Source organism: Hyperolius riggenbachi, chromosome 3 (assembly GCF_040937935.1).
Source record: "Hyperolius riggenbachi isolate aHypRig1 chromosome 3, aHypRig1.pri, whole genome shotgun sequence".
NCBI lineage: Eukaryota > Metazoa > Chordata > Amphibia > Anura > Hyperoliidae > Hyperolius > Hyperolius riggenbachi.
The window spans coordinates 213,458,973-213,486,432 of NC_090648.1; the positions used below are offsets into that span (position 1 = coordinate 213,458,973).

General features: G+C 42.2%; 1 protein-coding gene across 1 annotated transcript in view; it reads left to right on the plus strand.

Moving 5' to 3' along the window:
- CSK (C-terminal Src kinase) overlaps positions 1–27,460 on the plus strand; it is a 158,588-nt gene that overhangs the window by 17,478 nt on the left and 113,650 nt on the right. The gene's annotated exons all lie outside the window — the stretch shown is intronic.

Below are 27,460 nucleotides of genomic sequence, written 5' to 3' on the forward strand. Positions count from 1 at the left end.
GAAGCCCCAGGTATGTATAAAACTTTAATTTCATCTGTCTCAGGTTTACTTTGTTACACAGTAGTACTATACTCTACATATGCACTCCCCACAGAGCTGCAGGGAATCCACTGAGAATGCTGTGCACATTGAACACAGAGGTGTTGTCTGTTTACAATCTCCTCATTCCCCTGCAGAGTACCTGCACATCATTCTTACATGTACCCACACTTACATTGCCTAGGGCCTGATAGATGTTCTTTGTTCCGGTTTGTACCTTTTACAAGTACTCTTACCAAGGACTAGTTTTAGTCTAAAGGGAATAAATATAGTAGTCTACATATCCTTCTCACTTCAGTTGTCTTGTAAAATTCCTAAGCGTTGGCAGTTAAGAAACGAATTTCATGTTACATACTTTTAATCAACAAAATTGTAATATGCAAATTAGAGGAGTCGGAGTCGTGGAGTCGGAGTCGGTGGAATCCTAAACTGAGGAGTCGGAGTCGGTGGATTTTTGGACCGACTCCACAGCCCTGGGTATTATAGTTAAATACCACTGAAATCACAACCTGCTTCCTTCCAGTGAAATGAGTAGTAGCTCATGCACTATTTCACAGTAATGCATGTGCATGGTCACTAAAAATGTATTTTTCTGTTTACTTAAAAGAAAGGAGGGGTAGAAAAGGTCTCTGTCTGACATGATGCATAGTGAGATGGTGAGCAAGATTCTGTACATGTAAGCACATGCTTGCTTAGATGTTCTGAAGCCCAAAATTGGTCATTTCTGGCATTCCTATGGCTCTACAGCAATCCGTGTGCGGACAGAGCCACAATACAACTGATTCTTGAATTATCTTTCAAATGTACATGTACTGTAAGAAATTATTTGATATTATATTGTGTACCGCTTTTCTATTATATAGCGGTGTATTCATTTGTATGTACCCATGTTTGTATGCTTAGTGCTTACTCTGTACAGCAACATGGAAGATGGTGTTATATAAATCCATAATACAGTGATATTAGAAAAAAAACTTGAAAAATATTAGAAAAAAAAAACAAAAAAAAAAAACACTATTTCACGTGTTCCATTATTGTATTCTTTACATTTCGGAGTGTCCAGAAACTCCTCTTTCTGCATGAGCAGTTAACTGCACAGACCCGGATATATTGCGGTGAGTGCAGAAAACTATGGTGCAACCATTTGGCATTTTCATTTAGGAAGCCTTTGGAATATTGTGTTAGGTGAGATAATTTCAAAGCGGTACATTTGGGAGAGTTTCATGGCCCAATAATTTGGGCGACGCTAGAGGCGCCCATTGTAAACAGCTGAATTACCGACTCAGGTGCCTGAGCAAATTAGCAGTGATGGCGTTCTGATGCTATGTAGCGGGACTCTGCAGGCACAGTGCTGGAGTGGCTTCTGCTCAGCTGGGAGCATTAGTGCAGGGCTTTTCAACCTTTTCAGAAATTGTACCACTTTTACCGCATGAACATCTTCAAGTACCACCAGTAATTTCACAAGATGTCAAAGTCTCAATAAGTGAAAAAAATAACATATGTACACTTATAATTATATTTATTGTATTTATAAAGCGCCAACATATTACGCAGCACTGGCCAATAATTAGGGATACATACAGTGTTAACCAATATTACACTAAATGGCAAATTTGTGCCTGTTTCTCTGACATCAATCTTCGACTCTCCCTGTGCCCAACTCACCGGCAGTGTACTAATACTTACTAATACTTATGCAGAGAAGGGAGAAAAACCGTGAGGAGAGGTAAGAAGATATTTGCCTCACCAGGACTACTTTTATTTAGCTTTTCTGTATGACAAGAAGACACAGACTCCCAGCACTAGGGGAGTGCTGTATGTAGAATTTTTTCCATGGACCCTCCAAGCTCAGCCCTGAAGCATGCTGTGTATATTTACCAGCTTGCCTGCCCTCTAATTGCTCTGTAATTGCACTTTTATCAGCCAGCCTAATGCTTCACATAGTATTATACAAAAACAAACCTGAATACACCAGGCACTGGATGGCCCTAAATCACTTTTCCCTTTGATCTCCTCACAGCTCACAGACCCTTCCTTTTTTATCTCCCCATAGCGTACCACCTGGCCAGAAGCAAAGTACCACCAGTGGTACGCGTACCTTGGGTTGAAAAGCACTGCATTAGTGCACTGGCGTTTGGGTACACTGTAGCTGACCTCTGAGCTTTTTAATAATTATTAGGCTGCAGGGGTGGGCTAGAGCCGTTCCACAGCTGCTCCAGCTTTTGATTGGGCTGTGGGCAGTAGGTTAACTATTGGCCTTGTTTTAGACTACTTTTGGAGGGGAAGGATTCTAGCAGCTTGGGTTATCAGGGTTTATGTAAGGGGGGGGGGGGGGGTTAGTGGTAGGCAAATATCGGTGGAGGTTAGGCCCCGTTTACACTTAATCAGTTGCTCTCAGTTGTAACTGAAAGGTCAACTGATTTTCAAAGTAAGTCCCATGTTTTCCTATGGCACAGTTCACACTTAACATGTTTTAACTGAAATCTTTTTCACAATGCACTGCTATGGAGAAGAAAAAAAACGCGTACCAACTGATTAAGTGTAAACGGGGTGGGGCCTTAGTGTTAGGAGTAGGTGGGGGACGGTTAGTATGAGAATTGGGTTGAGGGGATATTAGAGTATCGGTATTATTAACGTTACTCCTCTATTGTGGGAATCATCAATGGTAGAATATCAGTAAAATTACTGATATTCTACTATCAGTATTACCTTGTGCCCATTTTACCAGGTGTGCCCCTTTTACATGCACGCAAACAATGTTTCCAAAATCTTTCATGTATGAAGCTTTCAACAAAAGAATTTCATTTTTAAAGGGATACTGTAGGGGGGTCGGGGGAAAATGAGTTGAAGTTACCCGGGGCTTCTAATGGCCCCCCGCAGACATCCTGTGCCCGTGCAGCCACTCCTCAATGCTCTGGCCCCGCCTCTGGTTCACTTCTGGAATTTCAGACTTTAAAGTCTGAAAACCACTGTGCCTGCGTTGCCGTGTCCTCGCTCCCGCTGATGTTACCAGGAGCGTACTGCGCAGCCCCAGTATGGTCTGTGCCCGCGCCGTGCGCTCCTGGTGACATCAGAGGAAGCGAGGACACGGCAACGCAGGCGCAGTGGTTTTCAGACTTTGAAGTCTGAAATTCCAGAAGTGAACCGGAGGCGGGGCCGGAGCATCGGTGAGTGTCTGCGCGGGCACAGGATGCCTGCGGGGGACCATTAGAAGCCCCGGGTGAGTTCAACTCATTCCCCCCCCCCCCCACAGTATCCCTTTAAGCCTAACTAAACTAAAAACTGAGCAAGTCCAATTTTCAAAGTAGTCCTGCTGATGCAGTGTGGGAGTTTATGCCTTCACCTGACCACCTCCTTCCAGATTGCACAGGTTGAAAAGTGGTGTGGTTTTTTTTTAAACCCATTTAAAAAAAAAACTAAAATGGAGGCAAAAAAAAAAAAAATCTTGAAAATAATTTCAAGGTTAGTCTGCCACAGTATGTGATGTGGGTGTCTGAATAAAGCTCACCCAAACCAATAGAAATTATCCACCAATAGGCCCCAAAACAGCAACCTAATTTTCATGGTAATACGTTTAATGCATAAGGCAATTTCTCTTTTGCATTGGCAAACCAGAAGGGGTTAATGGCTACCAAGAAGGGATAATGGGTGCAGTCCTTTATGCAGTGTAGCTGTTAACCCCTCTCAGTCCCCAAATGCAGCCATTAACCCCTCCAGGTCCCCAAGTGTAGCCGTTAAGGGTTCTGGGTCTACTTACTATTGAATCAAAGAAAAATTCAATTTTAAGATGGTCAAATAATTATTTTTATACACGGGCGACTTATAGTCAGTGATGTACAATATCTATTTTAAATTTTAGAAATTTTCATGATAGTTGTCCTGTAACTGGTGCTCTGGTTGACTGTTCATGTCATTGTTTGTATACATTTGACAGCTAATAGACTTGTTTTGGCAGCAGAGCATAACACGATCCCCAGTATTCTGCTCAGGGTTATCATCTTCAGGCCACTTCTGCTATCCCTTGATTGCCAACAGCACAGATAATAGTAAAAGGTGGTCAATGACTTTAAAGCAACTAATACAGGCAGAAGAGAATGTATTTGTGTCTAGGTAACGATCAGTAGTTCTGTCCTGATATTACGGCTTGTAGCAGCATTATTACCAGGAAGTATTTGGAAACTGGGATTTTCCAAATGTTTCTAGCAATCTTAAAAAGATGCATCCTTTGAAAATTGCATTTTAGTTGATGTTCAGGCCTGAATTGGAAGTAGTGAGTTGTGTAAATTTGGCATGTTACAAATCATGTCACCCACCCTGTGCTTCCCCTTACATTCTCAAATATTTCTCACTATTTTTAGACATTCATTTTCGTCATATGCAAACATGCTCTGCATTGTCAGAAGCAGTTCCTCTTTTTCTCACTATTTGCATTGAAAAGTTTCAATATTTCTGGCTTTCTCTCCATCCTTCCCCCTCTCCTGTCTGGGTTACGTGAGCTGCTAGTTTTGCACGGTCAGTCCTCCAGAGACAGCGGTTGGCCACCTTGATTAATTTATTTTTATGCTTATGAGCAACTGCTGGCTATATCCATTTGTAGATGTGTTGTAGATCAGGTAAATGATTGATATTGGCAGAAATCTGGTCTCATTGATTGTGCTGCCACCATCTCTAGCTGTCTACTGCCTTCGTCTGCATACTCCCTGGCATAGATCTCAAACGTTTTTATCTGAAGGGCAGTATGTTGAAATTGTATGTATGTATGTATGTATGTATGTACATACATATATACATACATATATATACATATATATATATATATATATACATACATACATACATAGATATATATAGATAGATATATATAGATAGATATATATATATATATATATATATATATATATATATATATATATATATATATATATATATATATATATATATATATATATATATATATATATATATATATATATATATATATATATATATATCTCTGGGAACAGACGTTTCGTTTTTGCAGGAAGAATCATTCCAATAGATGCCTTAGATTGATCAATTCTGTCATGTCCGATTCTCCGCTTGATTGTTTTCCGCTCAATTTCTCATAGAAGTGAATGGAAAAAAAGATAAGAAAAACGAGCGGAAGATAAGAGAACCAAGTAGAGATTCGAATGGTAAATTGATCGCGCAGAGAATCGACCGCAAAAACGTATCGTCTGTTCCCAGCATTAGGCATATGCTTGGACTTTAAAGTGGAATGCTCAGATTTCTTTCTATTGTCCTCTGCCCGTTTGCCACACCCAAACCACACATAAAACAGTAGTACTTCTAAAAAAGATTGTAAATACTGTTTTTTTTTTTTTTTATTGTGTGTAGGGTTCAGGTGGAGCTGACCTGTTATGGAGGCCATCAGACTTCCCTCCTACATTCAGTCTAGGCTGTGCTGACACCGTAAGGGCTCAGACCCATTAAAAACCTTTTCTAAGCCTAGTGATTTGAAAAGGCTCTTGCTAATGCAATGCTATGGGGGATTTTTTATAAAATCACATCGCTCCAATGTGATCACACCCATAGCATTACATTAGCAAGAGCTTTTCAAATCACAAAGCGCTCAGAAAAGAACTCCTAGTGGGTACCAGGCCTGAGGCTTGTTGGGGATCAGGTACGTGGCATGTGGGGTTACTCCTGCTCCCATAAGGCACTGTAAGAGTCTAAGGGGCACAGCAGCTGCGGAGTCCTACCTCCATAAAATAGTAAGAGAAGACACTGTACAAATTAAAATAAGAGTAACCAAGCAGCTCAGGGTGACCCAAACCACTAGGAAAGTATAGGGGATAAAATAGACCGAAAATCCCTCCTACTTGGTGATGCTTGGTGAAAACTGTCTTCTTAAGTATTTACGTTTTTTTAAAGGATAACTTATCCGAGGCAAAGCTACCTAAGCTGTGCATAGTTTATGCTGGATCCACATATCGTCCAGTACCTGTAATCACTCCTTGAAAGATTTGGCTTTTGGCTAAAGTCAGTTTTTAAGAATGGAAGAGGAGGCCTTGTGGAGTCAGTACAAAAATCTTCCGACTCCTCAGTTTATGAAACCAGGACTCCAACTCCGAGTACCCAAAATGGCTCCGACTCCTTGACTCCGACTCCTTAGTCTAATACTTAACAGGGCTGTGGATTTTGTACAAAAATCATCCGACTCCTCAGTTTATGAAACCATGACTCCAACTCAGACTCCGGGTGCCCAAAATTGCCCCGACTCCTCGACTCCGACTCCACAGCCCTGGTGGTGATCCCACCTGTCTCCCATTCCCTCTTTTTACGTTGAGTGAATGGGGCGGGGAAGAATAGGGATGGGAAAGGAACATCCAAGCAAGCCTTCCTCTTCTGTCTAAAAAATTTTACTTTCCCAAAAGTCACATTCTTTTCAAGGAGTGATTACAGGGACCAGAGGGAATGAGGAGAGGAATGGACAGTACACAGAGGTATGTGAATACCTCTGTGCTTAGCTTGGGTAGCGTTGTCTGGAGTCAGGTGTACTTATAATTAGGGATGATCAATGAGATGCAAATTTTTCTGAAATTATGCACATTTGTATACAAATGTATGCAGCTTGAAAATGGACCAATCAGTTTTAACCCAGGTTTAAATTGATTGGTTCATTTTCAAGCTGCATACATTTGCATAAAAATGTGCATACATTTGCATCAACTCTGAAGAATTTGCATATCTGTGATCATCCCTACTTATAATAAGCGTGTGGAAGTGGTGGGCAAGTGCTAAATTCCAGTGTTTACCTTTAAACAAAAAGATGAAGTTTAGTCGTGGTTTACACTTGCTAAATTTCGCACGTTTTTCCGCATTCTGCAGAGACACAACCCGATTTTAATCAATTGGGTGTGATTATTCATTTGCGTTGTACAACGCAGGAATTTTGAACACCTTGCAGCATTTTTCTGCACACTGCTCCTGTTTTCTGTTTTTTTACATTGTGCTGCTGTGGACAGTCGTACATACAAATGCATGTGGTATCTGAATAACTGTGTGCGATAATACATGTGCGATTTGTGAACTTCCTTTACTGATACTTGTCAAGCCTTTCCAAGGCACAGAAATTTGAGGATTATTGCAGGTGACGATACTTGCACTCTGCCATTGTTTTTATTACACCTTGTAGCAGTACAGGGTCTCTTTTGCTCTTTCTTGTGTTTTTGTTATAACTACAGTGGGATGCGAAAGTTTGGGCAACCTTGCTAATCATGGTTTTCCTGTATAAATCTTTGGTTTTTACGATAAAAAATGTCAGTTAACTATATCATATAGGAGATGCACACAGTGATAGTTGAGAAGTGAAATGAAGTTTATTGGGTTTACAGAAAGTGTGCAATAATTGTTAAAACAAAATTAGGCAGGTGCATAAATTTGGGCACCACAAAAAATACATGAAATCAATATTAAATAGATCCTTCTTTTGCAGAAATTCCAGCCTCTAAATGCTTACAGTAGGTTCCAATGAGAGTCTGGATTCTGGTTGAAAATATTTTGGACCATTCCTCTTTACAAAACATGTCTAGTTCATTCAGGTTTGATAGCTTCCGAGCATGGACAGTTATCTTTAACTCACACCACAGATTTTCAATTATATTCAGGTCTGGGGACTGAGATGGCCATTCCAGAACGTTGTACTTGTTCCTCTGCATGAATACCTTAGTGGATTTTGAGCAGTGTTTAGGGTCGTTGTCTTGTTAAAAGATCCAGCCCTGGGGCAGCTTCAGCTTTGTCTTAGATTCCTGGACATTGGTCAACAAAATCTGCTGATACTAAGAGGAATCCATGTGTCCCTCCATTTTGACAAGATTCCCAGTCCCTGCACTGGCCACACAGCCCCACAGCATGATAGAACCACCACCATATTTTACTGTAGGTAGCAGGTGTTTTTCTTGTAATGTTGTGTTGTTTTTCCTCCATGCATAACGCCCCTTGTTATGCCCAAATAACTCAATTTTAGTTTCATCAGTGAACAGCACCTTATTCCAAAATGAAGCTGGCTTGTCCAAATGTGTTTTAGAAAACCTTAAGTGGCTCTGTTTGTGCTGTGGGTGGAGAAAAGGCTTCCTCTGCATCATTCTTGCATACAGCATCTCCTTGTGTAAAGTGTGCTGAACGATGAGTGTGGTTGAACGATGCACAGTGACTCCATCTGCAGCAAGATGATGTTGTAGGTCTTTGGTGCTGGTTTGTGGATTGACTGACTGTTCTCACCATTCATCGCTTCTGTCTATCCGAAATTTTTCTTGGTCTCCCACTTCGAGCCTTAAAGCGGACCCAAACCAAACATCTTTTTTTTTTCATTCAAAATATTTAGTTGCACCACTCTGACACGTACAAAGATAAACACTCCTTCAAGCCTATGAGCATTTCAGTGCATACTTTTCACCCTTCTCTTTTCATAACTAGGGTTATACAGGTGGCAGCCATTAGCAATTCCTCCTTTGCCGGACACCACCTACTCCACCAGTTTGCCGGATTCTGTCCCGGCAATATCAAAGGAAGGGAGTGGTTTCTCCAATAAATGTAAAATATTTATATTTGTCATCATGCAGATGAAAAAAGGCTGCTATTTATTATAATTTAGAAAATAGATTTTATTTCTGAAATCTTGTATTTTTAATGTGGGTCTACTTTAACTTGAACTGAGCCTGTGGTCTTCCATTTCCTTAATATGTTCCTAATTGTGGAAACAGACAGCTGAAATCTCTGAGACAGCTTTCTATACCCTTCCCCTAAACCAGTGATGGCGAACCTTTGAGGCCGAATACCCAAACTGCGACCCACAATCGACTTATTTATCACTGAGTGCCAATGGGGGAGGTTTGCGATGTAACAGCGAGTCATAAGAAAGCAGTGTTTCCGCCATGATGTAATGAAACGAGGATTTGCATCATGGGTGTGCAGAAAGTGTGTGATGCTATTTATTTGTATACCGTAACCCCAAAGCAGCAAATATAGCCAACTATGATCATTAAATAATAAATGCAGCAACAGTTACCCCAGACACCAGAAAATTAACGCAATGTGGGCAGCATTTCGCCAGAAAATAACACAATGTGGACACATGTCAGCAGAAAATAACGCAATGTGGACACATGTCAGCAGAAAATAACGCAATGTGGACACATGTCAGCAGAAAATAACGCAATGTGGACACATGTCAGCAGAAAATGACGCAATGTGCACACGTCAACAGGAAATAACGCAACGTGGACGCATGTCAGTAGAAAATAACACAACGTGGACGCATGTCAGTAGAAAATAACACAATGTGGACGCATGTCAGCAGAAAATAACACAATGTGGACGCATGTCAGCAGAAAATAACACAATGTGGACGCATGTCAGCAGAAAATAACACAATGTGGACGCATGTCAGCAGAAAATAACACAATGTGGACGCATGTCAGCAGAAAATAACACAATGTGGACGCATGTCAGCAGAAAATAACACAATGTGGACACGTCAGCAGAAAATAACACAATGTGGGAAAATACCTGCAAAAAAAGAATTTACTCACCTGACAGAAGCCTCCTCTCTCGGCGGCGCGCGGCTCCATGATTACCTTCCTGCAGCCAGCCGAAAGTCCAGCGCTGACAGGACGTGCTGAAGTCTGACCAGGCGCCACTGTGAGCGGGGAGGGGGTGGGGGCACAGCTTCGGCTCTTCCCTCTGCAGTCATCGGCTCCTTTCGTTCGCTGAAGAGAATCGGCTCTTAGCAAACGGCCCATCACTGCATGCGGAGTTCTCAGCGGCGGGGGTTGTGGGATTAGTGATGGTAGCGGGCACTGCACGCGTACCCACAGAGACTGCCGCGTGCCGCCTTGGATAGGTTCGCCATCACTGCCCTAAACTATGATGGTGAACAATCTCTGTCTTCAGGTCATTTGAGAGTTGTTTTGAGACCCCCATGTTTCTACTCTTCAGAGAAAATTAAAAGAGGGAAACTTGCAATTGACCCCCTTAAATACTCTTTCTAATAATTGGATTCACCTGTGTGTGTAGGTCAGGGGTCACTGAGCTTACCAAGCCAATTTGAGTTCCAATAATTAGTTATAAAGGTTCTGGAATCAATAAAATGACAAATTTATGCACCTGCCTAATTTTATTTAAACAATTATTGCACAATTTCTGTAAATACAATAAAGTTCTTTTTACTTCTCAAATATCACTGTGTGTGTACTATATGATATATTGAACTGATATTTTTTTATCGTAACAACCAACGATTTATACAGGAAAATCATGACTATTGCCCAAACCTTTGCATCCCACTGTATATGTAATGTAGCATTGTCTGCTGTGTCTGATAATTTTTTAGAGTGTAGTGGGTATAATTGTATTGTTACTGAATTTGCTTCTCTATATCAACTAGCAGAGTTGTCCATAGCAAGCAGATCTCTAGGACACAGGATGCTGAGCAGACAGTGTGAAAGGACAGACCAACAACTGCATTTTCAGTCACTGAGCTGTGACAATGACATGCAGTGTTCTGCTTTCTGAACCAGAAGGCTGCCAGATTAAGTATGTGTAGTGTGATTAATAATGTAAGTATGACACTGTTAAGATCATCTCTTTGTAGCAACAGAATAGTGCTTTGTGTGAATTTAATTTTCAACATTTTATACTGCAACATACTTATTTTACCTTCCTCCTAATCCAGATCTTGACAAATCCGCAGAGCCAGGTAGCCAGTGCTCCTCATAAATTACAGCTGACACCTAACATTTGGTTCTTTTTACCTCTAATTGTGGTCATTGGGATGGCTTCTAAAAAAGTCTTTCTCCTGTGTTTCATATTTGTTCTCACTTATTCTATGTATAGATTTTTTAGATCTATTATTTATATAACTAGATCAATGCCCGCCCATTTAAAAATGGGTGCTAGGCTTCAGGTGCTACGCCCCTCACCCCGCTCCCTCCCTGCCACAGCCACCGCAATGCCCACACAGTCAGCACGCAAGCGCCCGCACATCCACGATGCGCACACGCCTGCCCCCTGTGCTGTCCCAAGTCTGCTCGTGTGCTGCGCATGTGCGCTAGGCCAAATGCAGGGACACGGGTTTTATTATATAGGATGGTGACACATCACTTTACGTAGTATATAGACTATTCACTAACTGTTATTTAGAGGGGCTCACAATCAAATCTCTGCCATACTCATTTGTCCACCAAAGACTTAGGCTGGATTCACTCTGTGCTCATATGCATAACACGCGTTATGAGTGTGAACTGGAATGGAGGCTGGACATAGACTTTAATACAAAGCCTGCATGCAGCAAGTTAGAATAACGTAATCCGTTACTGCACAGAAGTGTGAACAGCACCGTAGAATTGTATGGGAAGTGAGTTGGCATGCAGAATTATTCCGCAGAGCAACGGACGTAGTAGTGTTAAAGGGCTTTTTTACACGCTGATTAAATTCAGCTGAGAAGGCTATAAAGACTGCGTCTGCCGAGAATCTACCTTAAAGGATGTCCGAGCTAAATAAAAATGGACTGAAATTGAGTGCATACATGTGTGAGCAATGTTTATCCAGTCGAGTACTGCAACCTCCGCAATGACAAACCTCCATTTCTCTGTAATTCCTCCTGGGCTAGGCCTTGGCCCTATCTGTGTTGGGACCTTGGAACTGCATATAGCGTGCTTCATGCATTCACAGTTTGATCCCGCACGCCACTGTGGCCATGCAGTGCACTGTTCTGTGCACACGCGCTAAGGAGTTGGGAGTGGAGCCACAATGACGTAAAGGACACAACTGCGCATGCGCAAATAGGAGGATATTGGTTCAAAAACCTGACCAGAGGAGGGGGGGGGGGGGGGGGGGGTCAGGGCCTAGTCCAGGAGGAATACAAGAACGGAGACTTGCGAGGAGGAATGAAGGAGGCAGTCCTTGACTGGATAACATTGCTGATACATGTATGGATCGACTCAATTTAAGGCCATTTTTTAAGCTTGGATATCCTTTAAGGCATTTTTGTAAGACAACTATTTAGAGCATACTGCTTTAGACATTACCGTTTGCAGTTCATGGATTTTTTTCAGCCTGATTGTGTGTGGGCTGTGTTGTATGTTCAGCCAGGACAGAGTGTCCAAGCCACAGTAAGGTCTGGAACACACTAGTGTTTAAAAGGATGTCAGATGTTTCTTACAATATTGTCAGATCTAACAAGATTAGTCGCATGCTTGCTTCTAGTGTTATTCAGTCAACACTGCAGACAAATAGATCAGCAGGGCTGCCAGGCAACTTGAATTGTTTAACCTCCTTGCCGGTTATCCCGAGCTCAGCTCGGGGTAACCTGCGCAGGAGGATTTCTCAGGCCCCGCTGGGCCGATTTGCATAATTTTTTTTTGTTACAAGCAGCTAGCACTTTGCTAGCTGCTTGTAACTTCTGATCGCCGCCACTCGCCGCCGATCCGCCGCGCCGAGTCACTCCCCCCCCGCCCCAGACCCCTGCGCTGCCTGGCCAATCAGTGCCAGGCAGCGCTGAGGGGCGGATCGGGATTCCCTGTGACGTCATCCCGCCCCGTCGCCATGGCGACCGGGGAAGCCCTGCAGGAAATCCCGTTCTCAACGGGATTTCCTGCATACTCTGATCGCCGAAGGCGATCGGAGTGCGTGGGGGGGATGCCGCCGCTCAGCGGCTATCATGTAGCGAGCCCTGGGCTCGCTACATGATTTAAAAAAATAAATAAATAAAAAAAAGTGCGGCGCTGCCTCCTTGCCGGATTTTTTAGACCGGCAAGGAGGTTAAAGAACAAGCGACACCCATGCTAACCTACAAATAAAAAACACATTTATAAGTAGATAAATACTACTTCTACTTACATAACAGATGTATTGTGCTATCCACATATCATTCCTATGAATTTTACAAAGGAAAAGCAGAAAATCCTATTCTAGGCAGTGGCCATTTTGCCAAGCTAATGCTGACATCCTATCCTCCCTGACTCTTGTCCCCCCCCCCCCCCTCCCTTCTCTTGCTCGTTGTGTATTCATTAGCTGCCCTCCTCCCAGAGTCTTCAGACACTCCCACTGAGATGTATACTAACAACTGCACTGTCTTTTTTTTTTTTTTATATTTACACATCCAATCACTGAGTCACCTCAGCCTTGCTTGTAAACACAAGTAACCAGAGGGAGTCTCTGATAAGCAACTGGCAGGGAAATAAAGGGAAGAGGATGAATATATTATAGATAAAAAGAACACCCAGCATTCAACACTTCGGCACTGTTTGGCACTAGGGCCAGTGCTCCTAAAGTATGTGATAACTACAAACCATAACAGCAGAAAAAGTTTTGCAAGTTTTGAATGCAGGATTAGCATCTTTATCACGTAATACACTCAGACCAGTTGCCGTTGAAATTTGAATTTTATGGTGACAATACCGCTTTAAAGCGGGAGTGTCACCATAAAAATCAAATTTCAACAGCAACTGGTCTGAGTGTATTAAGTGATAAAGATGCTAATCCTGCATTGAAAACCTTCAAAACTTTTTCTACCGTTATGATTTGGAGTTATCACATACTTAAAGGGGAACTTCAGTCTAAACAAACTTACTGTCATTCAGTTACGTTAGTTATGTTAATTAGAATAGATAAGTAATATAATCTCTTACCCACCCTGTTTTAAAAGAACAGGCAAATGTTTGTGATTCATGGGGGCAGCCATCTTTTTGGTTGAAAGGAGGTGACAAGGAGCAGGAGACACAGTTCCAACTGTCCTGTGTCCTGATTTCCCCTCCCAGCTGCGCACCCCAGGCTTCAAATGTCAAATTCAAAATGTAAAAAAAAAAATTGCACCAAAACAGCAGAACGAGAACAACTTCATCAGAAATCCCATCATGCTTTGCACAGCATCAGGGTAAAAAAGCCCGGGCAGTTTTCTTCTGTGCAGCTAAAAATGAGGCTTGTATAAGAGAAATAAAGTTCTGATGCTGTGAAACTGTAAAAGAGACACTGAAGCGAAAAAAAAATATGATTTGTATGTGTAGCACAGCTAAAGCCCCATCTACACGAAGGGACATTGCAGCGATCCGGCGGCTCGATTAGCCGCCGGATCGCCTCTTCCGCGTGCCCCGCATTCGATTCCCTGCTCGTGCCTGCTCGTCCCCGCCGGCGCCGCTTATCTCCCACACGATTCCCTGCCACTGTCCCCTCGCGGGGATCGAGCAGGGAATCGGCGGTGCGGAGATCCGTCCTGTCGGATCTTATCAATCGAGCCGCATCAGCGGCTCGATTGATAAGGAGCATCGCGGCCGCATCTACTCGTGTAGATGCGGCTTAAGAAAGAAAACATTAAGATCAGATACATCAGTGTAATTGTTTCCAGTGCAAGAAGAGTTGAGAAACTCCAGTTGTTATCTCTATGCAAACAAGCCATTAAGCAGAGGGCTGTTATCTGACTTTTATTATCTCAACTGTTCCTGGACTATTTAATTTTCCTCTGCTAGAGGAGAGGTCATTACTTCACAGACTGCTCTGAAAGACTTATTTTGAATGCTGAGTGTTGTGTAATCTGCACATATTAGAGAATGATGCAATGTTAGAAAAAACGCTATATACCTGAAAATAAAAGTATGAGAATATTTTCTTTGCTGCTAATCTTCTAGTAATTATTCATAGTACACAACCAATTCACTATATCATATTTTTTTTTTTGCTTCAGTGTCTCTTTAAAGAAACACCAGGCCTTTTCAGTGCTGCTGAGTGGATTTTTAGTCCGGAGGTTCACTTTAAGAAGCACTGGCCCATTAGTAGTCAGTGCCAAACAGTTGCATGCTGGGGGTTCTTTTTATCTATAATATATTCATCCTCTTCCCTTTTTCCCTGCCAGCTGCTTATCTGAAACCTGATCCCCTGCTCACTTGTGTTTACAAGCAAGGCTGAGGTGACTCAGCGATTGGAGGAGAAAATAATAAAAAAAAGTAAAGGGCAGAAATGACATCACTAGTTAGCCTAAACTGTGGGCAAAAGACATGGCCACCACCAGGAACAGAATTCTCTTCATTTACTTTATAACATTCACTGAAATCAAAACGTGGACAGTACAATACATGTGTTATGTAAGAAGATCGAGTATTTATCTACTTATGTATGTGGTTTTTTTTCCCCTGGCATAGTATGGCTGATCCTACTGCTCTAAAAGGAAATACACGTGGCAGCCTCCATATCCCTCTCAATACATTGGTCCTTTAAGAGGTTTTTTTTTACTATGTTCATAGAATTCACACGTGAATTTTACGTCTGGCTTTGCATCACGAATTACTTGAATCCATACGCTACTCTTAAATATTTAGCAAAGTAATTTTAAATTATTCACCACAAGTCAGAAAGGGTCTGCTCATATTCCGTTTTCAGATAAGCCACTTCCTTATAATTTCAATTGCAGAGAACCCAGCCTGTAAGTAACAACCGTTGTTTCATTTCAGCTTTCCTGCACAGGCTGAACTCTTTAGATATATCCTGTATACTTTTGTTCACATTCTCATATTTCACTTGCTGCTTTTCTCACACTTTATAATTCTGAGAACATATTTCTGTGACAAATATGAATATTCTGCTTTATGAAAAATACATTTTGGACAATTGGACCAGTAGTAATCTGAAGATCTTATTCACTATGTTGTCTCATAAAAGAAATCCACTTGCTAGTAAACTGAAATGGGGACTCTAGATTACAATAAAGTGTGCTAATTGTGCAATTTCCCAAAACTGGTACTTGTTGAGCCTGTTTAAAAATACAGAATGTGTGCTGCCGCTGTCTTATGACCCAGATTCATATTCCCTTCCTGGTTGTGTGACAGACCCTGCTCTCATGTGACGCATCGAACATTAATATGTGGGTGGGGGACTGCAAAATATATATATATATATATATATAGATAGATAGATAGATAGATAGATAGATAGATAGATAGATAGATAGATAGATAGATAGATAGATAGATAGATAGATAGATTCCGGAAAACTGAGATATAAGTACTAGCAACACTGGGAAAATGATTTTAAAGGAGTACTGTAGGGGGGAAAAGAGTTGAGCTTTCCCAGGGCTACTAATGGTCCCCCACAGACGTCCTGTGCCTGCGCAGCCACTCACCGATGCTCCGGTTCACTTCCAGAATTTCTGACTTTAAAGTTGGAGAACCACTGCGCCTGCGCGGCTGTGTCCTCGCCAGGGCTGTGGAGTCGAGGAGTCGGAGTCGGGCCAATTTTGGGCACCCCGGAGTTGGAGTCTGAGTCGTTTATTTCATAAACTGAGGAGTCTGAGTCGGGAGTCGGATGATTTTTGTACAAAATCCACAGCCCTGTTAAGTATTAGAGTAAGGAGTCGGAGTCGTGGTTTCATAAACTGAGGAGTCTGGAGTCGGAAGATTTTTTTGTACCGACTCCACAGCCCTGGTCCTCGCTCCCGCTGACATGACCAGGAGCGTATTGCGCAGACGTAGACCATACTTGGCCTGCGAAATGCACTCCTGGTGACGTCAGTGGGAGCGAGGGCACGGCAGTGCAGGCGCAGCGGTTTTCCGACTTTAAAGTTGGAAATTCCACAAGTGAACCGGAGGCAGGGACCAGAGCATCAGTGAGTGATTGCGCGGGCACAGGACGTCTGCGGGGGACCATTCGAAGCCCCAGGTAAGTTTACCTTAAAGGCCAGTGGGAGGCTTGGTTGCTGTGATGTAATATAATAATTATTATGCAGTGCCTTACAGAGTATGTAGGAATATCTCTCTCTCTCATCCCTACTCGAGTCATAGTCTGATGCCTTTACCCTACTCTAAGGCCAACTTTGCAAACACACAGAGAGAGAATACAAACTGCATACAGGTAGTGTCCTGACTGAGACCCAACTCTGGGATTCTAGTACTGCAAGATAAGTGTTATCCACTATGCCACCAAGCGCATCCTGTAGATGGGCTTTAAAGTGAACCTGCATTTAACGGTTTATTGTATGAGACCCAAGTCACCATAGCTCAGCAAAAACTCGGTATACAGAGGCGCCAGAGTAGAGTAAAACGTTTTAAAAACCGCTTAAAAGGAGAGGGGGATGTTAAGGTGGACTCACCTCCCTCTTACAAAAAAAGAAAACTCACTTGAGTCTCAATAAAATAGAATTGTCAAGTAATTTATTCAACTCCACAAATGCAACGCGTTTCGCGGGCGTGACCCCGCTTCTTTAGGCAAAAATGGGAGCACAACTGAAATAAAAACAAAATATACACAAAATAACTACCCACAGAATTGCAACAATTAGCGCAGCAGATAATTGGTAGAGAACACATAAAATAATTGCTACATAAAGCATTGCTACAAAAAAAAAAAAAAAAAATTTCCGCCCACATAAACACAGGGCTATGCAAACAAGCTTAGATGTCAGAAATCAAATAGCTAAGGCTTAATGCTCCCAGATTAAAGGAATCATATTGTATGTTTCAAAGTGAAACAGTTACATGGTAGAGCTGGGTATAGGCCACGGTCTATTCCCAGATAGCATATAGAGCTTTATATGGACACAAAAAGGATTAAAATAAACTGCAAGCATAAAGTATAAGATAACTTACCTCAGTGGGTCAAGCAATAAGTTTGAGCGCCTCTGTGTCAGTATGAAGTGAGGCTTGCTTTAAATGGGAAGAGAGGTTAAACTGACAGGACTGAAGTCCAATCAGGAATGTTTGGTAACAGGAAGTATTTGGTAACAGGAGGTGTGAACAACTTTGCACAGGAAGTGAATCTCTCCAGTGGGATAGTTACGAAATCCCCAGCAGTGGCTGGGACATGGGATAACCAGCAATGGCTGGATAGAGTAATGGTCAAGGGCTCTGCCTCTGACACAGGCGACCCGGGTTCAAAACCCGGCTCCACCAGTTCAGCAATTTTTTGTGGCAGCTAGACAATTCATGTAACTTTTAGCCATGGATGTTCGTATAAAGATGTCACTGGGTGTGCACATGTATACATACGGATTCAGGTGTAAAACGGTAAAAATGGTAAAATATAACAGTATGAGTGTTTTTTTTAAAGACCATATAAACATGCCAACAGTATATAATAAAAGTATACATGAGATAGAGCATAAGAGGCTACCAATGATAAAAATGTGAACACAGTGTTATCATAAAAATGTGGGTAATGATGATATAAAAAAAAAAAAAAAAAAAAAAAAAAAAGATTAAAAATACATAAATATATACACATACACATACACACACACACACATACATATATATATATATATATATATATATATACACACATATATACATATATACATACATACACATGCACATACATACATACACATAAAAAACTTAGACGTATAAAAGTAACATATATAAATTTTGACATTAATCATAAAAGGGGTCAAGAGTAAGAAAGATATAAAAGAGAGGACCATTAAAAGCATAAAAAAGGTTTGGAGTATAGATGGAGCTATTTACCTATAATTAAACACTTGGGAGGTGGGATCAAAATACTTTTTCTAAGACCTCATTTAGCCCTGTTGGTGTTAAGGTTTTGAGGATCTGTATCCACATCATCTCCCTATGCCGCAAAGTCTCAAAAACATTAGTGGTGTTGGGGGGTAGAGATTCAATCAAAGTGATAGTGAATAGGTGTGGGTTGTTTTGGTGATGGGTGCCAAAGTGCCGGGAAACACTGTGGAGTGCATAATTATTAATGATGTTCCTTTTGTGTTGCCCAATTCTGGTTCTGGTGGTCTGGGTGGTCCGTCCGACATATTGCAGTTTGCAGGGGCATGATATTAGGTATATTACATTTTTGGTTTCACAGGTGATGTTTTGTTTGATCGTGTAATGAGTATTGGTGGTAAATGATTGAAAGGAATCTGTTTGGGTTATAAAGGAACAGGCCTGGCAGCGGGACTTTTGACAAGCCCGTGATCCTAGGAGTAGTGAGTTGGTGTGGTGGCTTGGTTCACTGGGTTGGATCATTTTAAGTCTGCTGGGGGCTAATAGGTTCCGGAGGTTGGGAGCTCTCCGGAAGGTAAGTGTTGGATTTTTTGGTAATGTGTTGAGTAGATAAGGATCCTGCTGTAGGATTTCCCACCTTGACTGAAGAATGGTTCTGATAGCACTATGTTGCATACTGAATTTGGTGATAAACCTTGGAAAAAGGGCGGAGGGGTTGGCTGATTGTGTGGGTTGGGTCTGGGCTAGTTGATGGGTATTCATGGCCCTGTGTTTGGCATCCTTCAGGAGTTTGCGTGGATAGTTACGGTCAGTGAATTTGCCTGTAAGTATTCTGGATTGGTCATGGAAGTCCTTAATGTCTGTGCAGTTACGGTGTATGCGTCTGTATTGGCTGTAGGGTGTGTTGGTTGTCCATGGGCGGTGATGATGACTGTCAAAGTGGATGTAATTGTTAGCGTCTACCTTTTTAAAGTGGGTTTTGGTTTTGATGTGGATGGAATCAGTGAACAGTAGGAGATCTAAATATTCTATGGAATTATGGTTATATTGACAGGTAAATTGGAGTCCGGCAGGGTTGGTGTTAAGGAATTCTAAAAATAAATTAATGCGTGTGGGGTCACCTTGCCAGATAAAGATTAAGTCATCGATATAGCGGCGGTAAAAAATTATGTTTGATGAAAAGGGGTTGTCATGAGTGAATTTTAGAAATTCTAGGTAGCCCATTGCTAGATTTGCATATGAAGGGGCAAATGAGCTACCCATGGCTGTGCCTGTTAGTTGGTGGTAATAGTTTCCTGCAAATGAAAAAGCATTATGTTTTAAGATAAATTCTGCACATTGTATTAGAAAAGTCTGTTGGGCGATGGGCATATCTGGATTTTGGTTTAGGAAGAATTTTAGGGCTGTGAGTCCAAATGGGTGAGGTATATTTGTGTATAAGGAGGTGACATCACAGGTTAACCAAAGGAAATCGGATTGCCAGTTTATATCTTTGAGGAGTTGGATGAGATGTTGGGAGTCTTTTAAATATGACGGAAGTGCCTGAACATGAGTTTGGAGATGTTGGTCAAGAAAACGAGATAAATTGCTGGTTGTAGATTCAATTCCAGAAATAATTGGTCGGCCTGGTGGTTTTATGAGTGTTTTGTGGATTTTTGGGAGAAAGTAAAAAAAGGGTGTTTTGGGGTGCTGATTTATAATGAAAGAACGTTCGTTTTTTGTTAAGATACCGTTTAGAAAAGCCGTATTGATGAATGTTTTAAGTTTATTGTTAAATTCGAAAGTGGGATCATGATCTAGCGGAGAGTAGTGATCAGTGTTGTTAAGTAGTCGGTATGCCTCTTCTAGGTAATCAGCTCTGTTCAGTAGAACCACTCCTCCGCCCTTGTCCGCCGGCTTAATAACAAGGTTATGATTATTCTGTAAGGTTTTGATGGCTCTAGTTTCTGATGGGGTTAGATTTGATTGTTGGATAGAATGTTTTAGCCTTAGCTATTTGATTTCTGACATCTAAGCTTGTTTGCATCTGATCCACGCTACAGTGCGTGGTTCGGGGGGTTGGCCGTAGAGCTGCGCAGCCGCACTCGCGGCCAGGCGGACTGCGCAGCCGCGGCCAATGGAAGCGGCCATATTGAGAGCGGCACGAGAGCCCGACCCGGCCTGGGGGGTCGGGGTCGGCGCGGGGGGCGATCTCAGGAAGGGGACCCGGCGGAACTGCACGGAGGGCGCGGACGGCGTCCTCCGTGCATTTAAACAGCTTACAGGTACTTTGCTTTTTTAGACAGTTTGGGCTCGTAAGTCCTTTAAGCAATACAAGTTGCCTGAATGTCCTGCTGATCCTCTGCCTCTAAAGCTGAGTACACACGTACGATAACGATCGTTCAAAAACGAACGATAACGACAATCGGAACGATAATCGTGCGTTCAAAAAGTGTGAACGATCGTTTTTGTGAACGATAACGATCGTTATCGTTCAATCGGACCGATCCAACCCGGCGGATTTTTTCGAAAGATAATCGTTCAATCGTTGCAGTGTGTACAAAGATCGTCCGATAACGCATGTTCTTATTGCCTGTCATAACGTCACTTCCGTTTGCGCACGCATTTTTTAATCGTTCGTCGTTCAGTACTTTATACTTATATCGTTCACGTGTGTACACAATCGTTCATTACGAACGATCTTTTCCGTCTAATTTGAATATCGTGTAAACGTCACGAATCGTTCGTAACGAACGATCTTTATCGGACGTGTATACGAACCTTAATACATTTAGCCATAGAAACAAGCATGCAGCAGATCAGGTGTTTCTGACTTAATTGTCAGATCTCACAAGATTTGCTGCATGCTTGTTTCTGGTTTTGTGTAATTTCCTGTGTTGTGTAATTTCCCTGCACAGAAGGTCTCAGACTGGGAGAGAGGTGCCGTATTTTCAGGCGTATGAGACTGGGCTTATAAGACGACCCCCCCCCCAACTTTTCCAGTTAAAATATAGTTTGGGATATACTCGCCATATAAGACTACCCCTCTTCCAATGCACACCAAATTAAAATGAAAAAAACATAATATACTGGTGCTATGTATGAACAGATACTAGTGCTATACTGTATGTGGTACCCAATATATAACAGTATATAGGCGATTAACTGGTTGGATTGGTCAACTCTCCCTCTCCCTAAGCGGATTGGTCAGCTCTCCCTGTTTATCAGAGAGGTATGGAAGAATAGATCGTTTTGTACCCATAAAACACATCTCTTTAACCCTTCTGGCCCACCCTTGTATCCTATGTACCGCCTTCTCTGCCTCTCAGATCTCGCAAATATGCGCCTGCGCCTCTTTACAGTCCTCAGCAGCGAGATCTGAGAGTCTGTAACTGGATAGGGTGCATCACCCGGCATTGATGACACCCGGCTTTTAAGACGACCCCTGACTTTTCAGAAGATTTTCAAGGGTTAAAAACTAGTCTTATACGCCAGAATATACAGTAGCTATTATAATGTTGCTAAATGTAAACTGTGATCTTCTTTACAAGAGAGAGGCAAGTAATAACTCACCAGTGCATCACTGGGGCGATTTCCGCTAAGCATCGAATCACTGGCGAGTGCTAGTGTTTTTTAAAGTGCTAGAGCAATACTTACTATATGACAGTGATCTCACTGCCACGATTGCGACCGATCGTGGGCAATTTGTGATTAGCAGCCATTTCAAAACGCAATGCATGTAGCATTGCAGCATCATGGAAGATGCTGGCACTATATAAATTAATAATAATTTATCGATTCTAGAGCGATTGTGATTAGAATGGTAAAGAGTGTGAATCGCGATTGCTCCAAAATTGCGAAGGTGTACAGTGATATTACCATCTTAACTACGGTAAAATCACCCGTGCAAAGTGTTTTACGATCCCAAGTGAGAACGGGCCCTGGTGCAACAGTGCAAAGCCTGGTTGTACAAAGAGAGGACATCATGAAAACCGTAATTTATGGATGCATACTGAGAAAATTATTATTATTTTGAATATATACAGCACTGACCTCTTCCTCAGCACTTTAACCGAATGATCACATCTTGATCACATTTTGTTGCCTGTCAGCCTGAAATGAAGACCATACAAAGTATACATACATGCTTACCTATAGAAGGACGTCTAAGCTTGTGATCAGAATAACCTTTATTGCACAACCTTAAAGGCTTAGGGTTTAAAGCGATCTGAGCAGCATTTAAAAAAATGTCAACGAACCTGTGAACTGTGTTCCCTGGCGTGCAGTGAAGAAAGTGATCAGTAGAGATGAAGTACGAAATTCATGTCAGCCGGTAGCAAAGCCAAAGCTGGCCATACACTGGCCCGATTTGCCGCCGTTTCGACAGCAGATTCGATCACTGGGATCGAATCTGCTGCCAATCGTTCACGCTACACGCCGAATTTCGATCCTTTTCATCCGATCCCGTCGATCGCTCCGTGCGGAAAATTAGCGTTGATCGCCCACGGGTAAAGAGCGCGTCGCTAGCGGCGTTCGAGTACCCGACGACCGACGCAATAGAGCCGCATACATTACTTGCTCCGCTGGCACGACTACCCCCGGTCACCGCTGCTCCGTGTCCGCTCTGGTCTCCGGCATGCTTCAGTTCCTCCTGCCCGGCAGGAAGTTTAAACAGTAGAGGGCGCTCTACTGTTTAAACTTCCTGCCGGGCAGGAAGAAGTAAAGCATGCCGGGGCCGGAGACCAGAGCGGAGACGGAGCAGCGGTGACCTGGGGACTGGAGTCGCGCCGGCGGAGCAGGTAATGTATGCGGGCGGGGGAAGCGGTGGCACCACCACCACAACAGATTGTGAACGGTTTCAGGCTGAAATCAGTTCACAATCTGTTTGCAGTAAAGGTAGCCATACGATCCCTCTCTGATCAGATTTGATCAGATAGGGATCTGTCAGTTGGTCGAATCTAATGGCAAATCGACCAGTGTATGGCTACCTTAAGTCTTTGAGTGTTGGTAGGCGTGGTAGAGAGTGTTAACTCACCTATGTCGCGGCCTCTCACCGATACGTTGCTTGCTATCTTCTAGCCTCTTCTGGCTTCACAGCGGAAGCAGTGTTATAAGTTGCACTGCATTAATGCACCTGGAAATGGCAACAAAATATGGATTCTTTAAAAATGCTGTTCCATTCGGTCTCCGTGCGGCCACTTGATTGCATGGGACATCAGAAATGTTCACTTTGTGTATAGTTGCTGCTCACAGTCATTTGTTTAGCTACAAAAAAAGAAAAGAAAAAAAAAGTCCCCAATCTAAAAAACAACATGCCTAGAATTTTTTTTTCACCACTTCACTCAAATATTTTCAGCAGTTTGCTTTTATATATAGAATGAGTTTGTGAATGCCTGAGAGTGGTGTGGTGAGAATCCAGTTAGACCAGACCAGCACATTTTTTTTTCTTCGGACTGAACATTGTATACTTGTCTATTATCCACAAGTAACAATGACATTGGAAAGTAATGCTTTAATAGCAGCTGATTAAAGTGAATGGAAAGCCCCATGATCTGTTAATTATTACTGCAAAAATCCTTGTAGCTACTGAGCAATTTATTTTCTCCAAACAGTTCTGTTAAAGCCACTGTTCTTTTCCTGGTCCATGCTGTCCCTTCTGGGAGTGGAGTACTAAATCATAGAAAAGGGCTTATTGGAGGTCGTATGTGGCCCAAACATGCACTCACCCTCCTGCACCGGACATATGAGAGAGGCTGAGCCTGTGTACAGGTGGAGAGGTTTGGTGGTTGTCACATGGCTGCAGTGTGACAATAAAATACAGGAAATTTTCTGTGATCATTAAAGGGAACCTCATACAAAATAAGATAGACGTGTATGTACAGTGGCCAGCATACAAATCAGGGCTGTGGAGTTGAGGAGTCGGAGCAATTGTGGGTACCTGGAGTCGGGGAAAAAATGCACATACTCTGACTTCTAATGATTTTAAACTGTAATTAAAATAGAGAATGGGATAAAATGTTCTATTTTGTCAGGTAATAGTCATCATAAATAACTTGTATATACAGTAATAGCAGTAACAGCTGTTGTGAATCCACTGAGAATGTTTCGCACATTGAACACAGAGGTGTTGTCTATCACCCATAAACCTGGTTCAGAAGAATGCGTGAAGAATGTGTAATGGAGGAAGAATCCCCTCATTCTCCTGTAGAGAGAAGGTACCCATACATTCTTCAATTTCTGCCCTTGATCCATTCAACCTATCTGATCAAATCGGCTAGAAATCGATGCAGCAGGCAGCATTATCGATTGAGCGATCGATCTATTTCTGGACGAATTCTATCGATTTACTCAATCAGTCCTGATGGGAAAGCTAGGTCGATCGGCTGCAGGCGCCAGATCCATGGCCCATAGTGGTGCATTGGATCAAATAGTGCAACACAGCATTTCTATGGATTTTGAATAGATTTCATATTGAAATCTATTGGAAATCTGTTACTAGTGTGTGGCACGCATCAAATTCCTGTCAGATTTGACCTGACAGGCATCTATCAGCAATCTATCTCATGGTCGAATCTGCTGGAAATATGTGTATTGGTACCTTTACATGTACCCACAGTTAGATTGCTTAGGGTCTGGTCGATGTTCATTGTCCCAGTCTGTACCCTTTACAAGTACTCTTTCCAAGGACTAGTTTTGATTTGTATTCAACAGCTCCTCTACAGTAGTATCCTAAGTTTAGTTAAAATGTATCTCTGGTGTACATAAACACAGAGGTACACTGTTGCTTAGTTAGTGTCCCAACATATTGTCTGTTTAATATGATTCACTGGAACCTCATATCAGCTGGGTTCAGGTGTATAGATCTGCGATCCGCATCAAGTCCAGTCTTAACTGAACGACAGACTGTACACAAGCCCGATTTGACGTCCAAACGATGGGTCGTTTGCGAAAATCCGACGTGTGTATGTACCTTTATCCATAGTGCTTGATGTCTTTGTTCTAACCAGGATCCCAGACAATGGCTTTATTTAGGACATATCCAATATAAAAATATGCACATGTACATGCATCAAAACGCTGACATGTTTCGAGCTATCTCAGCTCTTAATCATAGCTATGATTAAGAGCTGAGATAGCTCGAAACATGTCAGCGTTTTGATGCATGTACATGTGCATATTTTTATATTGGATATGTCCTAAATAAAGCCATTGTCTGGGATCCTGGTTTGGTGCGGACCTTTTGTTGCATATCGTGGGCTTTGCTAACCTGATCGAGCACACTCCAGTGATTGGTGGGTAGAGCGGTGTTGACACTTACTTTACTTTGTTCTAACACTATAAGAGTAATAATTATACAGACAACATACTGGGCATTCACGTTGACATGACAGGCCAGGATGGCTGACAGGGTAAAGCGCCAGCTTCTTGGCAAGGAGCTTTTTGTTCCCAAAAGCAGATGCGCTCAGTGTTGATGATACTGGCAGATGCTGTTTACTCCTATCTGTTATTCAGGGGCGTAGCAATAGGGGGTGCAGAGGTAGCGACCGCATCGGGGCCCTCCCTCAACTGCTGTATTAGCTCTCTATTGGTCCTGTGCTCATAATAATCACTTCTATAGATACTTTGAATAGTGGTAATCAATAACAAACTGCTCCCCATCCCTTTCTTGCACCTCTGACACTGTAGTTGCCATTGGCAGGTTTTGGTGCGTTGTATCAATTGTTATGTATAGAGTGCTGGGGGGGCCCCATTGTAAAACTTGCATCGGGGCCCACAGCTACTTAGCTACGCCACTGCTGTTATTGTCTGATGAAGCGGGTTTGTATCCCGTGAAACGCGTTGCACTTTATTTGGAGTATCTAATAAAATTGTTTTGACTGAAAATCCACAGTCGTGTGTTCTGCTTGGAGGGGGTGAGTCCACCACTGCCTCCTCTATTACCAAGATGGGTTTTTAAGTTCTTTTAGTGTTTTTTATCCTATTGGCGCCTCTGTTATCCTATTATCGCCATCTTAATTTAGCTTACAGGACAACTCAGGTGAGAAGAATATGGAGGCTGCCATATTTATTTCTTTATAAACAATACCAGTTGCCTTGCATCCCTGATAATCTATTTGGTTGCAGTAGTGTCTGAATAACACCAAAGACAAACATGCAGCTAATCTTTTCTGATCTGACAATGTCAGAAACATCTGATTAGCATATACTTGTTCAGGGTCTATGGATAAAAGTATTAAGAGGCAGAGGTTCAGCTAGGATAGCCAGGTAACTGGTATTATTTAAAAGAGAATAAATATGGCAGCCTCCATATCTCTCTCACTTCAATTGACCTTTAACATTCCTAAGTGTTGGCAGTGATGACATGCCTTTTATGTTACATATTTTCAATCAACAAGATTGCAATATGCAAATTAGAGGAGTTGATGTCGGTGGAATCCTAAACTGAGTCGTTGGAGTTGGACGATTTTTGTACTGACTCCGCAGCCCTGATACAAATACCTATGCGGTGCTCCTTTTTCTTATTTCACTGTGTTAAAGAGTTAGTATTCAGCTATGCAACTGACTGTTTTTCTCCAGTCAGGACTTTGACTATAGTTCCACTCGCTGAAAAAAACAAGTACAGACATAAAACAATTTCCTGGCAGAGAACTGGGCTTCTGAGTGCAGGGGATAGATGAAATAGCCAATAGTTCATATATTTAAGCTCTCTGAGACACAGGGACAGACTATGGGCCACTGCACACAAAAAACCTCTAGCGGATCTGCACATGCCTAGTGTTTTTTGGAGCCTTTGTGTAGCCTGGAAAACTGTTCTGATCTAGCGTTTTTTAGAGTGGTTTTCCACTTTCCTATACTGTAACATTGAGGCAGAAACACCTCAGAAATCTAAAAAATGCTGCAGCCCCCGAGTTTGCGTTTGTGGAAAAAACGAACCGCTCTGGTGTGCACCAGCCCATTGAAA